We start from the raw sequence: 19,782 nt of genomic DNA on the forward strand, positions 1-19,782 counted from the left end.
CAAGGAAATGGAGATATCCATGATTCGAGCCAATGTCACGAAAGATGATGAGCAAACAATGGCATGATTCTTGAATGGACTCAATCATCCCATCAAGAAGATCGCCAACTTCCAACCCTACTCCAACCTCATTGAGCCCATATATCAAGCTACAAAAGCGGAACGTCAAATGCAAGATGAGTTCAAGTACACCAATTACTCATCCAAGACCTACGGCTTCTCAAACAACCAAGCTTCAACAACTCCTCCAACATCTACATCAACCAAACCTTCTCCAAGCAACGACGACAAGTCAAGTTACAAGAAAACTTCGGCAAGTTCAAGTCGTCTTCCTCCTACTACAAGCAACTTCAAGCCGTGTGCTTCTTCATCTACTCCGACCGATGAGACCACCAAGACAAGCTCCTTCAAGTGTTTCACTTGCGGCGGCTGAGGCCAGAAGTACTATGAATGCACAAACAAGGGCACCATGAGCCTCAATGACGATGGCACCTATGACTCCATGAGTGATGAGGAGATGGAAGCTCTTGAGCAAGTGGCCATGCACCGGCGAGTGAACGAGGATGAAGATGATCAAGTCTTTTGTGATGAGGATTCAAGCCCCGCTCTTGTTGTCTCCAAGGTCTTGAATCTTCAACATCAACAAGAAGAAGACCAAAGATGCCACATCTTCCACACTAAAGCCGACATCAATGGACGATCCATCAAGGTCATCATCGATGGTGGTAGTTGTCACAACTTGGCAAGTGAAGAACTATGCTCCAAGCTTCCATTGGTCAAGAGGAAGCACCCGCACCCCTACAACGTTCAATGGCTAAGTGACTCCGGCACTATATGAGTTGAACATACGGTCCAAGTCTCCTTCAAAATTGGTGCCTATGAAGACACTTTAGAGTGTGATGTGGTCCCCATGACCGTTTGCCACCTCCTTCTTGGTAGCCAATGGCAATTCGACCGTGGTGTCATCCACAATGGGCGCACCAGTCACTATAGCTTCAAGATGAAAGGGAAGGAATATGTGCTATGACCTATTTCTCTTAGTCAAGTGATAGCCGACAAGCAAGCCACTCGTCGTGGAGAGAAGAGTGAGAAAGTGATCCACCAAAAAGTGAGCGAGAGCCATAAGCAAACTTGAGCGCTTCTTAGCCTAGAGAGAAAAACTTAGTCCTATTTGCCACAAAAAGTGAGATAAGAGAAGTGTGTGAGAACCCATCGAGTGTTATGCACTTTGTCCTTGTGTGCAAGGATGGAGAACCAAAAACTAACACCCCTCACGAGCTACCTTTAGTGTTTCAATCTCTTTTGCACTAATTCCAAGATGTTTTTCTCGATGAGCTACCTCCAGGTCTACCTCCTCTTCGAGGCATTGAGCATCGAATCGACCTCATCCCCAGAGCACCCCTACCAAATAAAGCTCCATACCGCGTCAACCCAGAAGAAACAGAGGAGATCCAACGGCAAGTACAACAACTAATCGACAACGGTCATGTACGTGAAAGCCTAAGCCCTTGTGCCGTTCCGGTTATACATGTGCCTAAGCCTGATGGAAGTTTCTACTTGTGTTCCGATTGTAGACCTATAAATGCTATTACCGTTCGCTATAGGCATCCCATTCCTCGGTTAGATGATATGCTTGATGAACTTAGTGGAGCCAACTTTTTCTCAAAAACTGATCTTAAAAGTGGCTATTATCAAATCCGCATACAAGAGGGTGATGAATGGAAAACTGCTTTCAAAACCAAATTTGGCTTATATGAGTGGTTAGTTATGCCTATGGGTTTATCGGAGGCTCCCGGTACTTTCGTGCGTCTTATGCATTATGTGCTTCGCCCTTATATTGGAGTCTTTGTTGTGGTTTACTTCGATGATTTTCTTGTGTTTAGCAAAACCATGAAAGAGCATCTTAATCATGTTAGGGCTGTTTTGCAAACCCTTCGCAAGGAATGTCTTTATGCCAACATGAAAAAGTGCACATTTGGTGTTGATAAAGTGGTTTTCTTGGGTTTTGTTGTATGTTCCAAGGGTGTCCATGTTGATAAATCTAAAATTCAAGCAATTAAAAGTTGGCCCCAACCCACCAATTTGCAACAAGTGCGTAGTTTTCTTGGTCTAGCAGGTTTTTATCGTTGCTTTGTGAAAGACTTTAGCACAATTGCCACTCCTTTGCATGCTTTGAGTAAGAAGAATGCTCCTTTTGTTTGGGGATCTTTGCAATCCACCGCTTTTGATGAGCTCAAATCATTGCTTACTCATGCTCCGATTCTTGCTTTGCCCAACTTTGACAAAACTTTTGAGGTTCATTGTGATGCAAGTGGTACCGGAATTGGCGGAGTTTTGATGCAAGAAAAACGAGCCATTGCATATTTTAGTGAAAAACTATCCGGTGCTCAACTTAACTATCCCATATATAACAAAGAATTGTATGCTTTAGTGCGTGAACATTATCTTAGACCTCATGAGTTTGTCATCCATACCGATCATGAAACGCTTAAGTACTTAAAAGGTCAAACTAAGTTGAACAAGCGTCATGCCAAATGGAGTGAATTTATTGAATCTTTTCCCTATGTGATCAAGTGCATTAAGGGTAAGGAAAATGTAGTTGCCGATGCACTTTCACACATATGCACACTTGTCACTAAACTTGAGTTGAATGTTATTGGCTTTGAGCACATAAAAGACTTGTATGCCAATGATCCATCTTTTGCGACTCCTTATGCTAAATGTTTGATGCATACATATTGGGAACAATATTACATCAAGGATGGTTATCTTATGAGAGCTAACAAACTATGCATTCCCGAGTCTTCTCTTCGTTTGCTCCTTTTGCAAGAGGCTCATGGAGGCGGACTCATGGGACATTTTGGACGCGACAAGACATTTGCCACGCTCTCCAAGAAATACTTTTGGCCCAAGATGTTCTGCGACGTATCACGCTTCACCACCCGATGCTCTACATGTCGCAAAGCTAAGTCTAAAGCTCAATCCCATGGTCTTTACATGCCTCTTCCTATTCCTTATCAACCTTGGGAAGACATTAGCATGGATTTTGTACTTGGTTTGCCTAGCACTCAAAATGGGAAGGATTCCGTGTTTGTTGTTGTGGACCGATTTTCTAAGATGGCACATTTCATCCCTTGCAACAAGATAGACGATGCTTCACACATTGCAAATCTCTTTTGTAGGGAAATCTTGCGTCTCCATGGAGTACCAAAGACAATCGTCTCCGATCGTGACGTCAAGTTCTTCAGTTACTTTTGGAAGACCCTATGCACCAAGCTCGGAATCAAGCTCTTGTTCTCATCCGCATACCATCCTCAAACCTATGGCCAAACGGAGGTGACAAACCACACACTCTACACTCTACTTTGCGTGTTGATCAAGAAGAACATCAAGGAGTGGGAGGAGTGTCTACCCATCGCCGAGTACGCCTACAACCATGCAAGACATTCGAAGGCCGGCAAGTCCCCCTTCGAGGTCGTCTACGGCTTCAACCCGTTGTCCCCATTGGACATTCTACCTATCCCTCCACAAGAGCGCGCCAACCTCAACGCAAGTGCCCTTGAAAGCTACATCAAGAATATGCATGAAGATACAAGGCACACCATCGAGCGCCAAGTACAACGACTCGCAACCAAGCTCAACGTCAACAAGCATCCCATGATATTCAACATTGGAGACCTCGTGTGGCTACACCTTCGCAAGGACCGCTTCCCCAACGAACGCAAGTCCAAGCTTCTCCCTCGAGCCGATGGACCCTTCAAGGTGATAGCACGCTACAACAACAACGCTTACAAGATCGATCTCCCACGCGATAAGTACAACGTGAGCGACATCTTCAACGTCTCCGATCTCTCCCCATACCATGGTGATGAGGATTTCGATCCGAGGTCGGATCTTTCCCAAGGGGGGGAGATATGCGGAGCATCCTTCGGTCATCCCCATGGACCTTCCATCGCCTCACCAAGCACCAAGAGGACCCATCACTAGAGCACGAGCTAGAGCTCTCGAGACCGAGGTGACTTCTCTCCTTAGTGATATCTCATATGATCCTCTCAAGACATGGCTACTACCTCAATCTGGAATGTTGTGCATGATTAGGTAACAAGAGGACCCTCCCGAGGATGCACATGAAGATGGTCAAGACCCCAAGTCCATGGAAGAAGAGAACCAATGGAAGAAGGCAAGAACAGCCTCCACGCACCGGACATCCGGCCAGGACCCCGGACATCCGGCCCCTGGAGATATTCACGGCCAGCCCTCTGCAGAAGAAACTTCAGCGACCGGACATCCGGCGTCCAGCCAGGACATCCGGCCCCCACCAGAAATCCGGCAAAAATCACGGACATCCGGCACCGGCGTCCAAGGAGCACAGAATCTTGCCTCGTCAGCCCGGACATCCGGCGATCGCTCCGGACATCTGACGCCTCCCGAAGCAGCGGACATCCGGCCCCTCCGAGCGGACATCCGGCATCACCCATCCAGAGAGCAGAACAGCCATCTGCGCCAGCCCGGACATCCGGCTCCTCATCCCGGACATCCGGCGCCTCGCGAGCCACCGGACATCCGGTCCGATGCCCAGACGTCCGGCCTTCCCAGCACCTGCGCGCACGTGTTGGACTGAGTCCATGTACCCCTTCACCCCTAGCCTATATATGGGACCCCCCCTCCTCACTTCGAGACTTAGCATTGTGATAGCTCATTTAGAGATAGAGCTCTGCTCATCCGTACCGGATCTACTCCACGTGAGGGATCGTGCCTCTTCGGAGAAGATCCATTCGGATTCAAGGCCTCCATCCAGAGAAGACAATCAATACCTCCTCACGGAGAAGAACGGTTCCCTTTGTATCCTTCCTTTGTTGATTTTGGATCATGTGTTACCTTATGCTTTCGGTGATCTAGCCCTTGTGTGATCGATTACTTGTCGGTTGAGTGATTCTCTCGTTTCTCCCCGTGTTTTCCCTTGTGATTTCCGCGCGTTCTTGGTGTTTTCCCTATAGGATCCACTCCAAACATGAAAGATCGGCCCCATAGGGATCCGCCCTACATCAAAAATGCTTGCATAGGTATCACATCACAATCAACATAATCAACATATGTACAGATACTACAATGCACATGAACAGTACGTGTTACATTAACCTTGCCGCTGTTGTTGAACCATTGGATGTATTAAGGATGTGGATGTGGTCTTGTGGTCAGAGATAGCTTCTCCACCATCTCCATGCTAGCCAAGTTGTTGCATCTCCCTCCGTCTATGATGATGCGCACAGAACGTTCCTTCACAACGCCCTTTGTATGGAACAAATTGTGCCTCTAATTTTGCTCAGCTTGTGTGACCTGCACACTCAAAACACGTTGAGCAAGTAAACATGCATACCTGTCAGGGTCTTCAGGAGCCATATATTGCGTCTCATGATAAGAATCATCTCCACCATGTTCTTCACGTGTAATAAGAGCCAAAGTCTCCTCATCATAGTCACTAGCGGACTCATACCCACCATCCTCAGTAGCAATCATCACACGCTGAGATTTGCATTCTCTCGCATGATGACCTCTTCCCTTACAACGACGACAAATAATATCACTTGGCAGATAATGGTGGTTGTGCCTGCATTCTTGTATCACGGCCGGAGGTGGCACCTGATGGAGGTGCTGGTGCAATTGAAGTAGAATATGCATGCGGTGTCCATGATGAAGGTCGGCCCATAGAAAAGTCAGTTCGCGCCAATGCGTGTCAATCCTGCACTTCACGTTCAGCTTTACAAGCAAGATGGAATAAACGAGCGATATTGGTATACTCCTTATACTCTAGAATGGTCTGAATCTCTCTATTTAAGCCACCCATAAAACGTGCATGCATAGCTTCATTCTCCTCAACAATACCACATCTAATCATGCCAGTTTGTAATTCCTGATAATATTCTTCTACAGAATTTTTCCCTTGTCTTAAACGCTGCAATTTTTGAAACAATTCATGTTGATAATATGGTGGAACCCAACGAGTACGCATAGCGGTTTTCAAAGCAGCCCAAGTAGCTAGAATAGGATATAATCTACAATGTTCAGACCACCATACACATGCAAAACTAGTGAAAGCACAAACAGCAGCAGCAACCTGTCTCTCCTCGGGATATTGTAAACATGTAAAACATTGTTCAGTTTCTAACTCTCAAGTAAGATATATATCAGGAACATATCTACCTCAAATGGTGGAATATTCAAATTCAGTTTAGGAACATGGTCATGATCCCGTACCTGAGGTGGTGGTGCAGGCCTACCATTGCGATTATATACCTGAGGTCAACCTGTTGGTGGTGGTGCTGGTGGCTACACGTAATTCTGATTTTGATCAACCTCATCCTCATAATCGCCCGCCTACTCATCATCCTCCTGGGTACCAGCAGCAGCAGTAGCAGGAGCCAAAGAAGAATCAACAACAGGTACAACAGCACCAGAAGTTCGGCCTGGCTCAATAGGAACACGCTATCCTCGCCCAACTGTATCGCGGCGTAGAACTGGTTGTGGGAGACGTTTGAGTAATTCATCGAACTTGGCGTCCAACTTGGTGTCCATTGTCTTCTCAATGTCATCCATCCTCTCCAATGCCTTTCCAAAGCTGGCCATCACGTCTTCCACCTGTTGACCCAACATTTGATGAAACTTATCATGAAGCTCCTTGTTTGTCTTGTTTTCCCAGTCAATCGCGTCGGCTTGTGATCCTGCCATGGTTAGTAGCAATAGAAACATAGAAGAATATGATCCTACAGACTACTAGGAAGTGGTGGTGATGGTGGTGTGTCACAAATCCTTCAAGCGAATCTCAAATCCTTACCAGTTCTTACCCAGCAGCAGGTGGTGATCAGGAACCGCTGTAGTCAAAACTATCAAAGCTTGGATAGAGCAATTACCAGGGAAAGTCAAACACCCGACATAGATGTATGTGGAGCTGGGAAGGCTTATAATATGGTAGCAAAAGGGTCATCAATAATCAATTCAGAGATGCAAAGTGGAATAAACGCTCAACGATGGTACTGTGCTGGTCCTAGGCTAGATCGTGCTAGAGACGCGAGCCTAGAACACTAACAAAATCACAGTGTTGCACGTAAAGAAGGGAGTAGCACGCTCTGAATGTTTTTACCTTTTTTTCACTTTTTGGCACTTTTTTCCTCTCTTTTTTGCTCCACAAATTTTTTTTTTTTTGAAAAAGTCTACAAATGGCCTAAAAACTGCCTAGCCAGAATTTTCCAGACTTAGTTTTTTTTTTTGAAACTGGAACTATTTTTTCTACTGCGGGTAGCACGAAAGTTCGGGAGTCCTACTCTGTCCTGACTCGGAGTATGGCGTGATCTCGAAATCCAAAACAGAGTAACAAAATACTGGACTCGGACTAGGACTGGTGGCGGAGATGAATCTGGTGGAACTCGGACTGGTGGCAGATATATGTTGCAGGTGGACTCGGATTGGCGTGATGGCGGCGGATATGTGGTGGCGTATATGGACTCGGATTGACGATGAATGTGTGGTGGTGGTATATGGCAGCGGCGATGAAGTTGATGCGGTGGTGGTATATGGCAGCAGCGATGATGATGACGCGGTGGTGATATATGGCAGCGGCGACGTGACAACCTGTGAATAGAACTCAAAACTCTAAAGGACTAGACGCTAAGACCATCAACTTGACATGACGATGCAACCGCAAATTCAACAAAGCAAATACAGAAAAGATTATGCAAAGGCTCAGATTGGTTCGGATAGAATGAACTAACCCTAATTTTTTTGGCTTTTTCATGGACTGTAGGTATGAAGAACAGACTCGATCTAAACTACGAAAAACTGTAAAATCTCACTGAGCAACCTGAAAATCTGATACCACTTGATAGAGACAAAGGTGTCCCATCTTTCGACGAGATGGTGGCTATCATTTTGGAGGAAGTCGACTGTGACGATCCGACTACGAACGTGCGAGGACGTCGCGCCTTAGCAATCGCTAAACCAACTCCGAGAGGTTATTGACCACGCTAGAGCACGATCAACCTAACCACGATGGTCTGTTTCCTGCAGGCAAACAAAGAACAAGCAAGAAACTAAGATTGCAATCTGGATATTGCGAATATAAGAGGAAGCTTTATTGATCAAGGTGGGGTTCTGTGACGCCTTTGTCTGGTCGTTGAACACAAACGAAGTACACGAAGTTGCAGCTATGGCGAACTTTAATCTAAACGAAACCCAAAGTCTAAACGGTGCCCTAAGGGCTGTATATATGGAGGAAGAGGGGGGAATTTCGTGGATCTTGGTGGAGGGCTCCGAAATCAACTGTTTCCCCAGACATACGGACTCTGAAAATAGCCTATACTTATGTATTTCAAAATTACATGGGCCTGGACCAATAATATTGTGACGCAGCACCTAGAATAGCCTCGGGACGAAATTTATGAAGTGGCATGTTGTATATTTCGTCCAAGGCTTCATGCACCCATTATGGTGGCTTCAAAGTCCTGAAATCATCACTTGTAACTGTGTTCTTGTTCCCCTTGCGCATGCCATCATCTCCATGCTTGTTCTTGCTCCAATGTTCATCCTTCTCCGAGCTAGGCCCTTCATTTGTAAGCAAAACAAATGTATCTTATTTAGGCAGCATCATATTCTCATGAACATTAGAATCATTACCAAGAAATGAAAGTACCTGATAATTTAATTGGCATGCGCGAGCTCTAGTAATTGGTCCAGTATATGTAGCAGTAGGGGCTGTGGGTGTAACAATGGTATTGATGCCCTCATCAGCTGAGATCGCTAGAGCTCTCAACGGCCATACTGACTAATATTTGCATTTCCTGTTGCGCCTCCGGCTTCTCCCCTTCGAGTTAGTGGTCTTGTCGTCGTCATCTGAGTCAATCTCGACACCATCCTCCTCCCCGGGGAGTCGCCTTCCTTCCTCAGCCCGAGCACCTTTATCCACCAAGGTGTACAACTCCCTGATGGTCTTGGGCAACCGGGCGTTCATTTTGGCCCGTATACTTCTGTTGCGCATGTTCGAATGGGATGCGGCAACCACAACTGCTGGATGTATCTCTGGAATGTTACCGTGTACCCTGCTGAACCTATACATATACTTCCGCAGGATTTCCCCTTCCTTTTTTGGAAGGACTTGCAAGTCACTAGGCCGACCAGGCACTACTAGGAAAAGGGCTATAGATGGGATGGACACTAATGGCGCACTGTACATGTGGTGCGCCATTACTAAATACTAATGGCGCACCATGTGTTGGTGTGCCATTAGTGTGCAAATACTAATGGCGCACCACATCCCACGGTGCGCCATTACTAGTTTGCCCAGCTTCCACCGAATGCGCCCACCCCCTTGTGGACCGCCTTTTCAGTTTTAAAAATAATAATAATAAATGATAAAAATGTCAAAAAAATAAAAGAAAATAAGTTTCTCATGTGATATGTGGTCTAGTTGTTGGGAAATTTACAAATATAAATTTCGACTTTATTTGCAAAATCTCTCTGGAAATTTGTAAAATGGGCATAACTTTTGCATACGAACTCGGATTAAAAAGTTTTATATATGAAAAATCATCTACTCGAAAAGTTACATCCAAATTTAACGGGGGGGGGGGGACCCCGTTAAACATTTTCAAAATCCCAAAAAACCTAACAGAAAAAAGTTACGGGGCTTTCAAGATCTAGAGGCAAAAAAATAAAAAAATTGATTTTGAATTTTTTTTGAATTGTTTTTTCAAAAAAATTCATCATAGTCATGAACATGAACAAAGTCCTAGACATCAACAAGGTATAATAGGATTGATATGCTAGATATATCAACAAGTGCTTGTGAAGTGAGTTGTTGCTGGGGTTGGATAGAACTTTGAAGTTAAGCGTGCTTGGGTTGGAGTAGTGTGAGGATGGGTGACCTTTTGGTAAGTTTGACCACGGAGTGCGATTTGACCTGAGTTTAAGCATATTGACCCGAGATTAAGCCATAGTGACCTGAGATTAAGAAAAGAACAGAAAAAAAATTGAAAAAAAAATAAAAACAATTTGGAAAAAAAATAAAAAAAATTTCTGAAAAAAAAATTGAATTTTTTTTTGAAAAAAATGTTACTAATGGCGCACTTCTACGTGGTGCGCCATTAGTATACAAGATAGTAATGGTGCACCGTGGGCTATACTAATGGCGCACTGCGTGGTGCGCCATTAGTATACCAGATACTAATGGCGCACCGTGGGCTATACTAATGGCGCACTGCGTGGTGCGCCATTAGTATACCAGATACTAATGGCGCACCAGTGGTGCGCCATTAGTAAAAAATACTAGTGGCGTGATAGTAATGGCGCACCGGTAGTGCGCCATTAGTAGGCAAAACCGGTGCTCCATTAGTAGGCCTTTTCCTAGTAGTGAGGCTCTTGGTGGCCACCCATGAAGGCACCAACAAATTCATTGCGCAAGTCAGCCCATGATGAAATGGAGTTCTCCGGCAGGTGCATCAGCCATGACCTCACGTTTGGCTTGAGCACCAAAGGGAAGTAGTTGGCGAACACTTTCTCGTTCCTGCCCCCGGTAGCTTGAATGGCAATTGTGCAAATGCTCAAGAACTCTGTCGGGTTTAACATTCTGTCGTATTTTTCTGGTAACTCTGGCTTGAAGACTCGGGCAGATGGTCAGCGGACCTGCCACAACTCACAAGTGAAGGCAGGGCACTCAACCACGTAAGACAAGTACCCGCCAACACTAGGTGCGGGTTCATCAACGTCTGGGCCATTGCGCCTGCTAGATTAATGGCGGGTCTCCCGACGTCGCTCTATAGTGACGTGCGCATCTTCCCTCTACCGATCTTCTAGAACCCTCATCTGATCCCGGTGGTTCATGGGCCAGATGAGGCCATCGATTCCTCATCGGGTTCGTGGACATGCTGCTCTTGCTGCGGATGCCTCTAGGTCTGCTGTCACGTAGGGGACTGCACCGTCAATGTGGCCCCCTCGACACGGCCATCAACCCGGGTTGTTGTTGTTGTTAGTGGGTACTGTGATAGCTCTACCTGCTGCAATCTTCCAGCTTCAGCAAAGCTGGTTTAGCTTTGGATGGTGGCCCTCCACTCATCCATTTGATTAGCCGCCTGTGGGAATCTTAGGAGGAGTTGGGCTCGCGCCATGGCTTCCATAGCTCTGCTTGGCATAGCTGACGAGGCAGACCGCGACGTCGCTCAACTGGTGGTGGAACCAGCAGGGGAGTCGCCGCGTTCTTGCCATTGCACACTAGTCGCCAAGGTAACCTGGCGATGAGTGGGCCGCGCTCGAGGATTGATGAACCTGTTCGGCGCTCCGTCTTGCTCACTGCGCTCTGGGCAAGGTGTGTGCCCATCAGCCGCGATTGTGGTAAGCACGGCTAGAGGGTCATGACTCGCGCCAGAGCGGGCATTGTTTCTGTGGCTTCGCACGTTAGCGCGGAGGGGAGGTAGAGACTGAATGTTCCCTCCACCCACGGCTTTTGGGCCTTTGTTCGTCAGGATGCTGCTATTGCTGCTCGCCCCCGGCGTCTCCCACTCCAACTTCGGCCATGGGGACACAACAACGGTGCCGCCTTGTCTGGTCGTGTCTCCTGTGGCACCCGCCTCACCCAACGCCACCGTGGCGCCTACGGCGTCCGTGGCTGCGTGCGAGGGGGCCTTCAAAGTGGAAGGATGCACGGTCACGCCGGGTTTCTTCTTAGGCGTCATGGATGAAGACGATGATGATGATGATCTACGCGTTGTTCACAACCTCGGGTTCATGCAAGCGACTGCCTCTACCGGGTGCACCGAATATGTCATGGGAGAACACGATCTCCTGTGAGGCAGCCGACCCCTTAGTGGTTCGGCAAGGGGGAGATCATGTTGCACAAAGAGCGGAGGCCATGATGCAGCGCGATGATGATGACTCTGGTGGTTTTTACCCAGGTTTGGGCCGCTGGGAAGCGTAAAACCCTACTCTTGCTTTGGTGGATTGGATGGAGGAACACAATGAACACGCAACGCTCAAGCCCGACAAGGTGGCCTCTGGGAGAGATGCTACGCACGTATAAGTGTGCAAGGGTCTGAAATATATTTCTAGGTAGCCTTGGACCCCCTTTTATAGCTCAAGGGGTAACCATGCTGGAAAAACAATCATTATACTATGATTAGATAGATAACAGTGCTATCATACTTAACTCTGACAGTTAGGACAATGTGCATTAAATGCACTGCTAGGTGTCATGCTCAGGGTGAAACCCGGCAAGCCTGTCATGCCGCGTAATCGTCTTCTGCTTATCATCTTAACACGCCTCTGGATGGGTGTCAAATGGGCATGATCTGTCTTCTAACAAGCTGCCACGTCCTTAGAGGAAGCCACTTAATTGCCTGAGGCCTTGACACCGCACCGATAAGTGACTTGCGTCGATGTGCGGTGGAGAGGTGGTGTTTTGGCAAGATTTTTGGTCTTGGCGACCCCTGCAGTCCTGCCGAGGTTATTCTGGATTTGCTTTTGGGGCAGCCTCGACCTGGCCGAGCTCTACTGCTCAGCAAGGGAGGCCTCCTCAAGGTGATATCTTGTTGTCTAGATCCTCTTAATGCTCTCCTTGATCTCATGAAGAGCGGCTTCTCTAGCTTGGCCTTGCTTTGTATGTTTGGGGTTGGACATACGATCGCTAGCATGCATGTGTATAAGTCTGGTCAACGAACATCAATGTTCGTTGCATCGACAATTGTCAGGTAAACACATAAACATTCACCCGCAGGAAGGTAATGAGCGCGCTTTCCTACTTGTCGTCAAGGGTCGCACTAATGGTGAAGGAACCATCAGCGCCATCGTGCCGTGCTGGAACTTTCTTGGTTGCTAGGGGAGTTGCCTTGGATCTCTTGCCAGCCGAACTTTCCAGCAACTCGCTGCTGGGTGCAGTGCACTCCGAAGAGGCACGCTTCTCGTGATCCTTATCGGCGTCCTTGCTAATTTTCTTAACTTTCTTCTCTTCCTTGGCGAGATCTGAGGCCTCGACGGCCTCCACTGCTACCATGTCTCTATACATCTTTTACACACAAATGACTGCATCTCTCTTATCCGAAGGGATGGAAGTGACCCCCATGGGACCAGGCATCTTCAGAGTGACATACGCTGATAGAGGCAAAGGTGTCCCGTCTTTCGATGAGATGGTGGCTATCGTTTTGGAGGAAGTCGACTTTGACGATCCGACTACGAACGTGCGAGGATGTCGCACCTTAGCAATCGCTAAACCAACTCCGAGAGGTTATTGACCACGTCGGAGCATGTTCAACCTGACCACGAAGGTCTGTTTCCTGCAGGCAAACGAAGAACAAGCAAGAAACTAAGATTGCAATCTGGATATTGCGAATATAAGAGGAAAGCTTTATTGATCAAGGTGGGGTTCTGTGACGCCTTTGTCTGGTCGTTGAACCCAAACGAAGTACGCGAAGTTGCAGCTATTGCGAACTTTAATCTAAACAAAACCCAAAGTCTAAACGGTGCCCTAAGGGCTGTATATATGGAGGAAGAGGGGGGAATTTCGTGGCCCTTGGTGGAGGGGTCCGAAATCAACGATATCTCTTGTTTCCCAACACATACGGACTCTAAAAATAGCCTATACTTATGTATTTCGAAATTACATGGGCCTGGCCCAATAATAAGGTGACGCAGCACCTAGAATAGCCTCGGGACGAAATTTATGAAGTGGCATCTTGTATATTTCGTCCAAGGCTTCAATGCACCCATTATGGTGGCTTCAAAGTCCTAGAATCATCACCTGTAACTCCGTTCTTGTTCCCCTTGCGCATGCCATCATCTCCATGCTTGTTCTTGCTCCAATGTTCATCCTTCTCCAAGCTAGACCCTTCATTTGTAAGCAAAACAAATGTATCCAATTTAGGCAGCATCATATTCTCATGAACATTAGAATCATTACCAAGAAACGAAAGTACCTGATAATTTATTTGGCGTGTGCGAGCTCTAGTAATTGGTCCATATATGTAGCAATAGGGGCTGTGGGTGTAACAATGGTATTGATGTGCTCATCAGCTGAGATCAGCAGAGCTCTCAACGGCCATACTGACTAATATTTGCATTTCCTGTTGCGCCTCCGGCTTCTCCCCTTCGGGTTAGTGGTCTTGTCATCGTCATCTGAGTCAATCTCGACACCATCCTCCACCCCGGGGAGTCGCCTTCCTTCCTCAGCCCGAGCACATTTATCCACCAAGGTGTACAACTCATTGATGGTCTTGGGCAACCGGGCGTTCATTTTGGCCCTGATGAGGACATCAATACCATTGTTACAACCACAGCCCCTACTGCCGCATATACTGGACCAATTACTAGAGCTCGCGCTCGCCAATTAAATAATTAGGTACTTTCATTTCTTGGTAATGATTTGTTCATGAGAATATGATGCTGCCTAAATTGGATACATTTGTTTTGCTTACAAATGAAGGGCCTAGCTTGGAGAAGGATGAACATTGGAGCAAGAACAAGCATGGAGATGATGGCATGCGGAAGGGGAACAAGAACTGAGTTACAAGTGATGATTTCAAGAATTTGAAGCCACCATAATGGGTGCATGAAGCCTTGGACGAAATATACAAGATGCCACTTCAAAAAAATTGTCCCGAGGCTATTCTAGGTGCTGCGTCACCTTATTATTGGGACAGGCCCATGTAATTTCTAAATACATAAGTATAGGCTATTTTTAGAGTCTGTATGTGTGGGAAAACAAGAGATAGGGTGGATTTCGGACCCCTCCACCAAGGCCACGAAATCCCCCCTCTCTTCCTCCATATATATACAGCCCTTAGGGCACCGGTAGATTTGGGTTTTGTTTAGATTAAAGTTCGCCAGAGCTGCAACTTCACGTACTTTGTTTGTGTTCAACGACCAGACAAAGACGTCACAGAACCCCACCTTGATCAATAAAGCTTTCATCTTATATTCCCAATATCCAGATTGCAATCTCAGTTTCTTGCTTGTTCTTCGTTTGCTCGCAGGAAACAGACCCTCGTGGTCAGGTTGATCGTGCTCCGGCGTGGTCAATAACCTCTCGGAGTTGGTTTAGCGATTGCTAAGGCGCGACGTCCTTGCACGTTCGTAGTCGGATCTTCAAAGTTGACTTCCACCGTAGCGATATCCATCATCTCATCGAAAGACGGGACACCTTTGCCTCTATCAAGTGGCATCAGATTTCCAGGTTGCTCCGTGAGATTTTACAGTTTTTCATAGTTTAGATCGAGTCTGTACTTAATACGTATAGTCCATGAAAAAGACAAAAAAAATTAGGGTTAGTTCATCCTATCCGAACCAGTCTGAGCCTTTGCATAGTCTTTTCAGTATTTTGTTTTGTTGAATTTGTGGTTGCATCATCGCGTCAAGATGCTGGTCTTAGAGTCTAGTCTTTTAGAGTTTCGAGTTCTGGTCATAAGTTGTCACACTGCCACCGCACCATCATCATTGCCCCTGCCACCTACCACCACCGCTCCGAATCCGTATCCATATATCACTGCCAATCCGTATCCATATACCACCACTGATGCATATCCATATACTACAACCACTACCACCACCGCTGCAATATACCACCACCATATATCCACCACCAATCTGAGTTCCTTGCATATTAGGTTTATTTTCGAGATCCATCTAATTTCCGTTTTGTGTTTCCTTGCCTGAGTAGGTTTCGGAAAAAAAAAGTCTGGAGACCCCCGGGCAGTTTTTAGGCAAAAATTTCGGTGACCGAAAATATTTTTTCCCTATCCTATTTTTAGGTCCCAAGGAGTGTTTTGAGACACTCTCCATCATAGTGATTTTTTGTCACACTTTTTTGTCGTCGCAGCCCTGATTTCCGAAAAAAAATTGTCAAAAAAATTTCGTGCCCATCCTGTCAGTTTGACATGGGAAGAATTTTGAGACACTGGCCATTATAGTGATTTTTCGCAAAAAAAAGAGGAGCGCAAAAAAAGGCAGAGCGCAAAAAAAAGAGCGATTTTTTTTCCAGAGTGTGCTTCTCCCTTGTTTACGTGCAGCGCCGTGATACTGTTAGTGTTCTAGGCTCGCGTATCTAGCACGGTCTAGCCTAGGACCAGCACAGTACCGCCGTTGAGAGTTTATTCAACTTTGCATCTCTGAATTGATTATTGCTGATCCTTTTTGCTACCATATTATAAGCTTTCCCAGCTCCGCGTACATCTACATCGTGTGTTTGACTCTCCTTGGTAATCACTCTATCCAAGCTTTGAGAGTTTTGACTACAATGGTTGCCGATCACCGCCTGCTGCTGGGTAAGAACTGGTAAGAATTTGAGTTTTGCTTGACGGATTTGTGACACCCACCACCACCACTTGTTAGTAGTCTATAGGATCATATTCCTGTGTGTTTCTATTACTGCTAAGCATGCCAGGATCACAAGCTGACGAGATTGACTAGGAGAACTTAACGAACAAGGAGCTTCATGATAAGTTTCAGCAAATGATGACTGAACAGGTGCAAGATGTGTTAAACAATTTTGAAGAGGCCATGGAGAAGATCACCGGCCTTGACAAGATGTTCGAAACAAAGATCGATAACAAATTTAATGAACTGCTTGCGCGTCTTCCACCGGCTGCACCTACCGCACCTCTGCAACAGCAATAACAACTACTACCTCCATATCGCGAAACAGCCCTCCGCCGAGCGAGCCATGTCCTTCTTCAGCCTGGCCAAACTGTTGGTGCTGCTGTTGATACTTCTATGGCTCCTGCTGCTAACGCGGAGGATGATTATATGGGAGATTACGAGGATGAGGTTGATCAAAATCAGAACTACGTGCAACCACCAACACCACAACCACTAGGTCGTCCACTTGCAAATAATCACAATGGTAGGGCTCTCTGTCAGGTACGAGATCATGACCATCTTCCTAAACTGAAATTGAATATTCCATCCTTTCAGGGTAGATATGTTCCTGATATATATCTTACTTGGGAGTTAGAAACTGAAAAACGATTTACATGGTTACAATATCCTGAGGAGAGACGTGTTGCTGCTGCTATTTGTGCTTTCACTAGTTTTGCATGTGTATGGTGGTCTGAACATTGTAGATTATATCCTATTCCAACTACTTGGGCTGCTTTGAAAACTGCTATGCGTACTCGTTGGGTTCCACCATATTATCAATGTGAAAATCTTCAAAAATTGCAGCCTTTAAGACAAGGGAAAAATTCTGTAGAAGAATATTATCAGGAATTACAAACTGGCATGATTAGATGTGGTATTGTTGAGGAGAATGAAGCTATGCTTGCACGTTTTATGGGTGGATTAAATAGAGAGATTCAGACCGTTCTAGAGTATAAGGAGTATACTAATATCACTCGTTTATTCCATCTTGCTTGTAAAGCTAAACATGAAGTGCAGGATCGACAAGCATTGGCGCGAACTAACTTTTCTGCAGGTCGACCTTCATCATGGACACCGCGTGCATCTTCTACTTCCACTGCACCAGCACCTCCATTAGGTGCCACCTCCAGCCGTGATACAAGAAAGCAGGCACAACCACCACTATTTGCCAAGAGCCTACCTGTCGGGCCTGCACAGAGCTCTCCTTCTTCCATGGCATCAACTAGGCACACAAGTGATATTATTTGTGGTCGTTGTAAGGGAAGAGGTCATGCGAGAGAATTCAAATCTCAGCGTGGGATGATTGCTACTGAGGATGGTGGGTATGAGTCCGCTAGTGACTATGATGAGGAGACTTTGGCTCTTATTACACGTGAAGAACACAGTGGAGATGATTCTGATCATGAGACGCAATACATGGCTCCTGAAGACGCTGACAGGTACGAATGTTTAGTTTCTCAACATGTTTTGAGTGTGCGGGTCACACAAGCTGAGCAAAATTAGAGGCATAATTTGTTCCATACAAAGGGAGTTGTCAAGGAACGTTTTGTGTGCGTCATCAAAGACGGAGGGAGCTGCAACAACTTGGCTAGCATGGAGATGGTGGAGAAGCTCTCTCTCACCACAAAAACACATCCACATCCTTACTACATCCAATGGTTCAACAACAGCGGCAAGGTTAAGGTAACATGTACTGTTCGTGTGCATTTTAGTATCTCTACGTATGCTGATTATGTTGATTGTGATGTGGTACCTATTCAAGCATCTTCCTTATTACTTGGTAGACCAGGACAATTTGATAAAAATTTTGTACACCATGGTAGAAACAATCAGTATACTCTTGTTCATAAGGATAAAAATATTACTTTGCTTCCTATGGCTCCTCGTTCCATTTTGAAAGATGATATTAATAGAGCTAACAAAGAAAAACAGGAGAAGAATAAGAGTGAAAATCAGATTGTGGCAAAAGAATTTGAGCAACAAATGAAGCCTAATAATAAACCATCTAGTGTTGCTCCTGAAATTAAATTGAAAAGTGCATGTTTATTTGCCACCAAACCTGATATTGATGAGCTAGATTTCAGCAAATCTGTTTGCTTTGCTTTCATTCGAGGACGTGCCTTCCTCTTTGCCTCCTACTGTCACTAACATTTTGCAGGAGTTCGCTGACATCTTTCCACAAGATGTTCCACCGGGATTACCGCCTATTCGACGGATTGAGCATCAGATTGACTTAATTCCCAGTGCTTCACTGTCAAACCGTGCTCCATACCGTACCAATCCAGAGGAGACGAAGGAGATTATTCGTCAAGTACAAGAGCTTTTAGACAAAGGTTATATACGCGAATCCCTTAGTCCTTGTGCTGTACCTATTATTCTAGTGCCGAAAAAGGATGGTACATCACGTATGTGTGTTGATTTTAGAGGCATTAATAATATTACTCTGCGTTATCGTCATCCTATTCCTAGGCTAGATGATATGCTTGATGAATTGAGTGGCTCTACAATATTCTCCAAAGCTGATTTGCATAGTGGATACCATCAAATTCGTATGAAATTGGGGATGAATGGAAAATCACATTTAAAACTAAGTTTGGATTATATGAGTGGTTAGTCATGCCTTTTGGGTTAACTAATGCACCTAGTACTTTCATGAGATTAATGAATGACATTTTACGTGCTTTCATTGGACGATTTGTGGTAGTTTACTTTGATGACATATTGATTTATAGCAGATCTTTGGAGGAACATTTGGAACAATTACATGCTGTTTTTATTGCTCTACGTGATGCACGTTTGTTTGGTAACCTTGGGAAGTGCACCTTTTGCACCAACCGAGTGTCTTTTCTTGGCTATGTTGTTACTCCACAGGGAATTGAAGTTGATAAAGCCAAGATTGAAGCTACTGAGAGTTGACCACAGCCCAAAACAGCCACACAAGTGAGGAGTTTTCTTGGCCTCGCTGGATTCTATAGGCGTTTTGTGAGAGAGTTTAGCACCATTGTTGCACCTCTCAATGAGCTTACAAAGAAGGATGTGCCTTTTGTTTGGGGTACCGCACAGGAAGAAGCCTTCATGGTGTTGAAAGATAAGTTGACAAATGCTCCTTTACTCCAACTTCCTGATTTTAATAAGACATTTGAGCTTGAATGTGATGCTAGTGGAATTGGATTAGGAGGTGTGTTATTACAAGATGGCAAACCTGTTGCATACTTTTCTGAAAAAATTGAGTGGGCCTAGTCTGAATTATTCTACTTATGATAAAGAACTATATGCTCTTGTTCGGACTTTATAAGCATGGCAACATTATTTATGGCCCAAAGAATTTGTTATACATTCTGATCATGAATCTTTGAAACATATTAAAATTCAAGCTAACTTAATCGTAGACATGCT

This window comes from Triticum dicoccoides, chromosome 2B (assembly GCF_002162155.2).
Source record: "Triticum dicoccoides isolate Atlit2015 ecotype Zavitan chromosome 2B, WEW_v2.0, whole genome shotgun sequence".
NCBI classification, from domain to species: Eukaryota; Viridiplantae; Streptophyta; class Magnoliopsida; order Poales; family Poaceae; genus Triticum; species Triticum dicoccoides.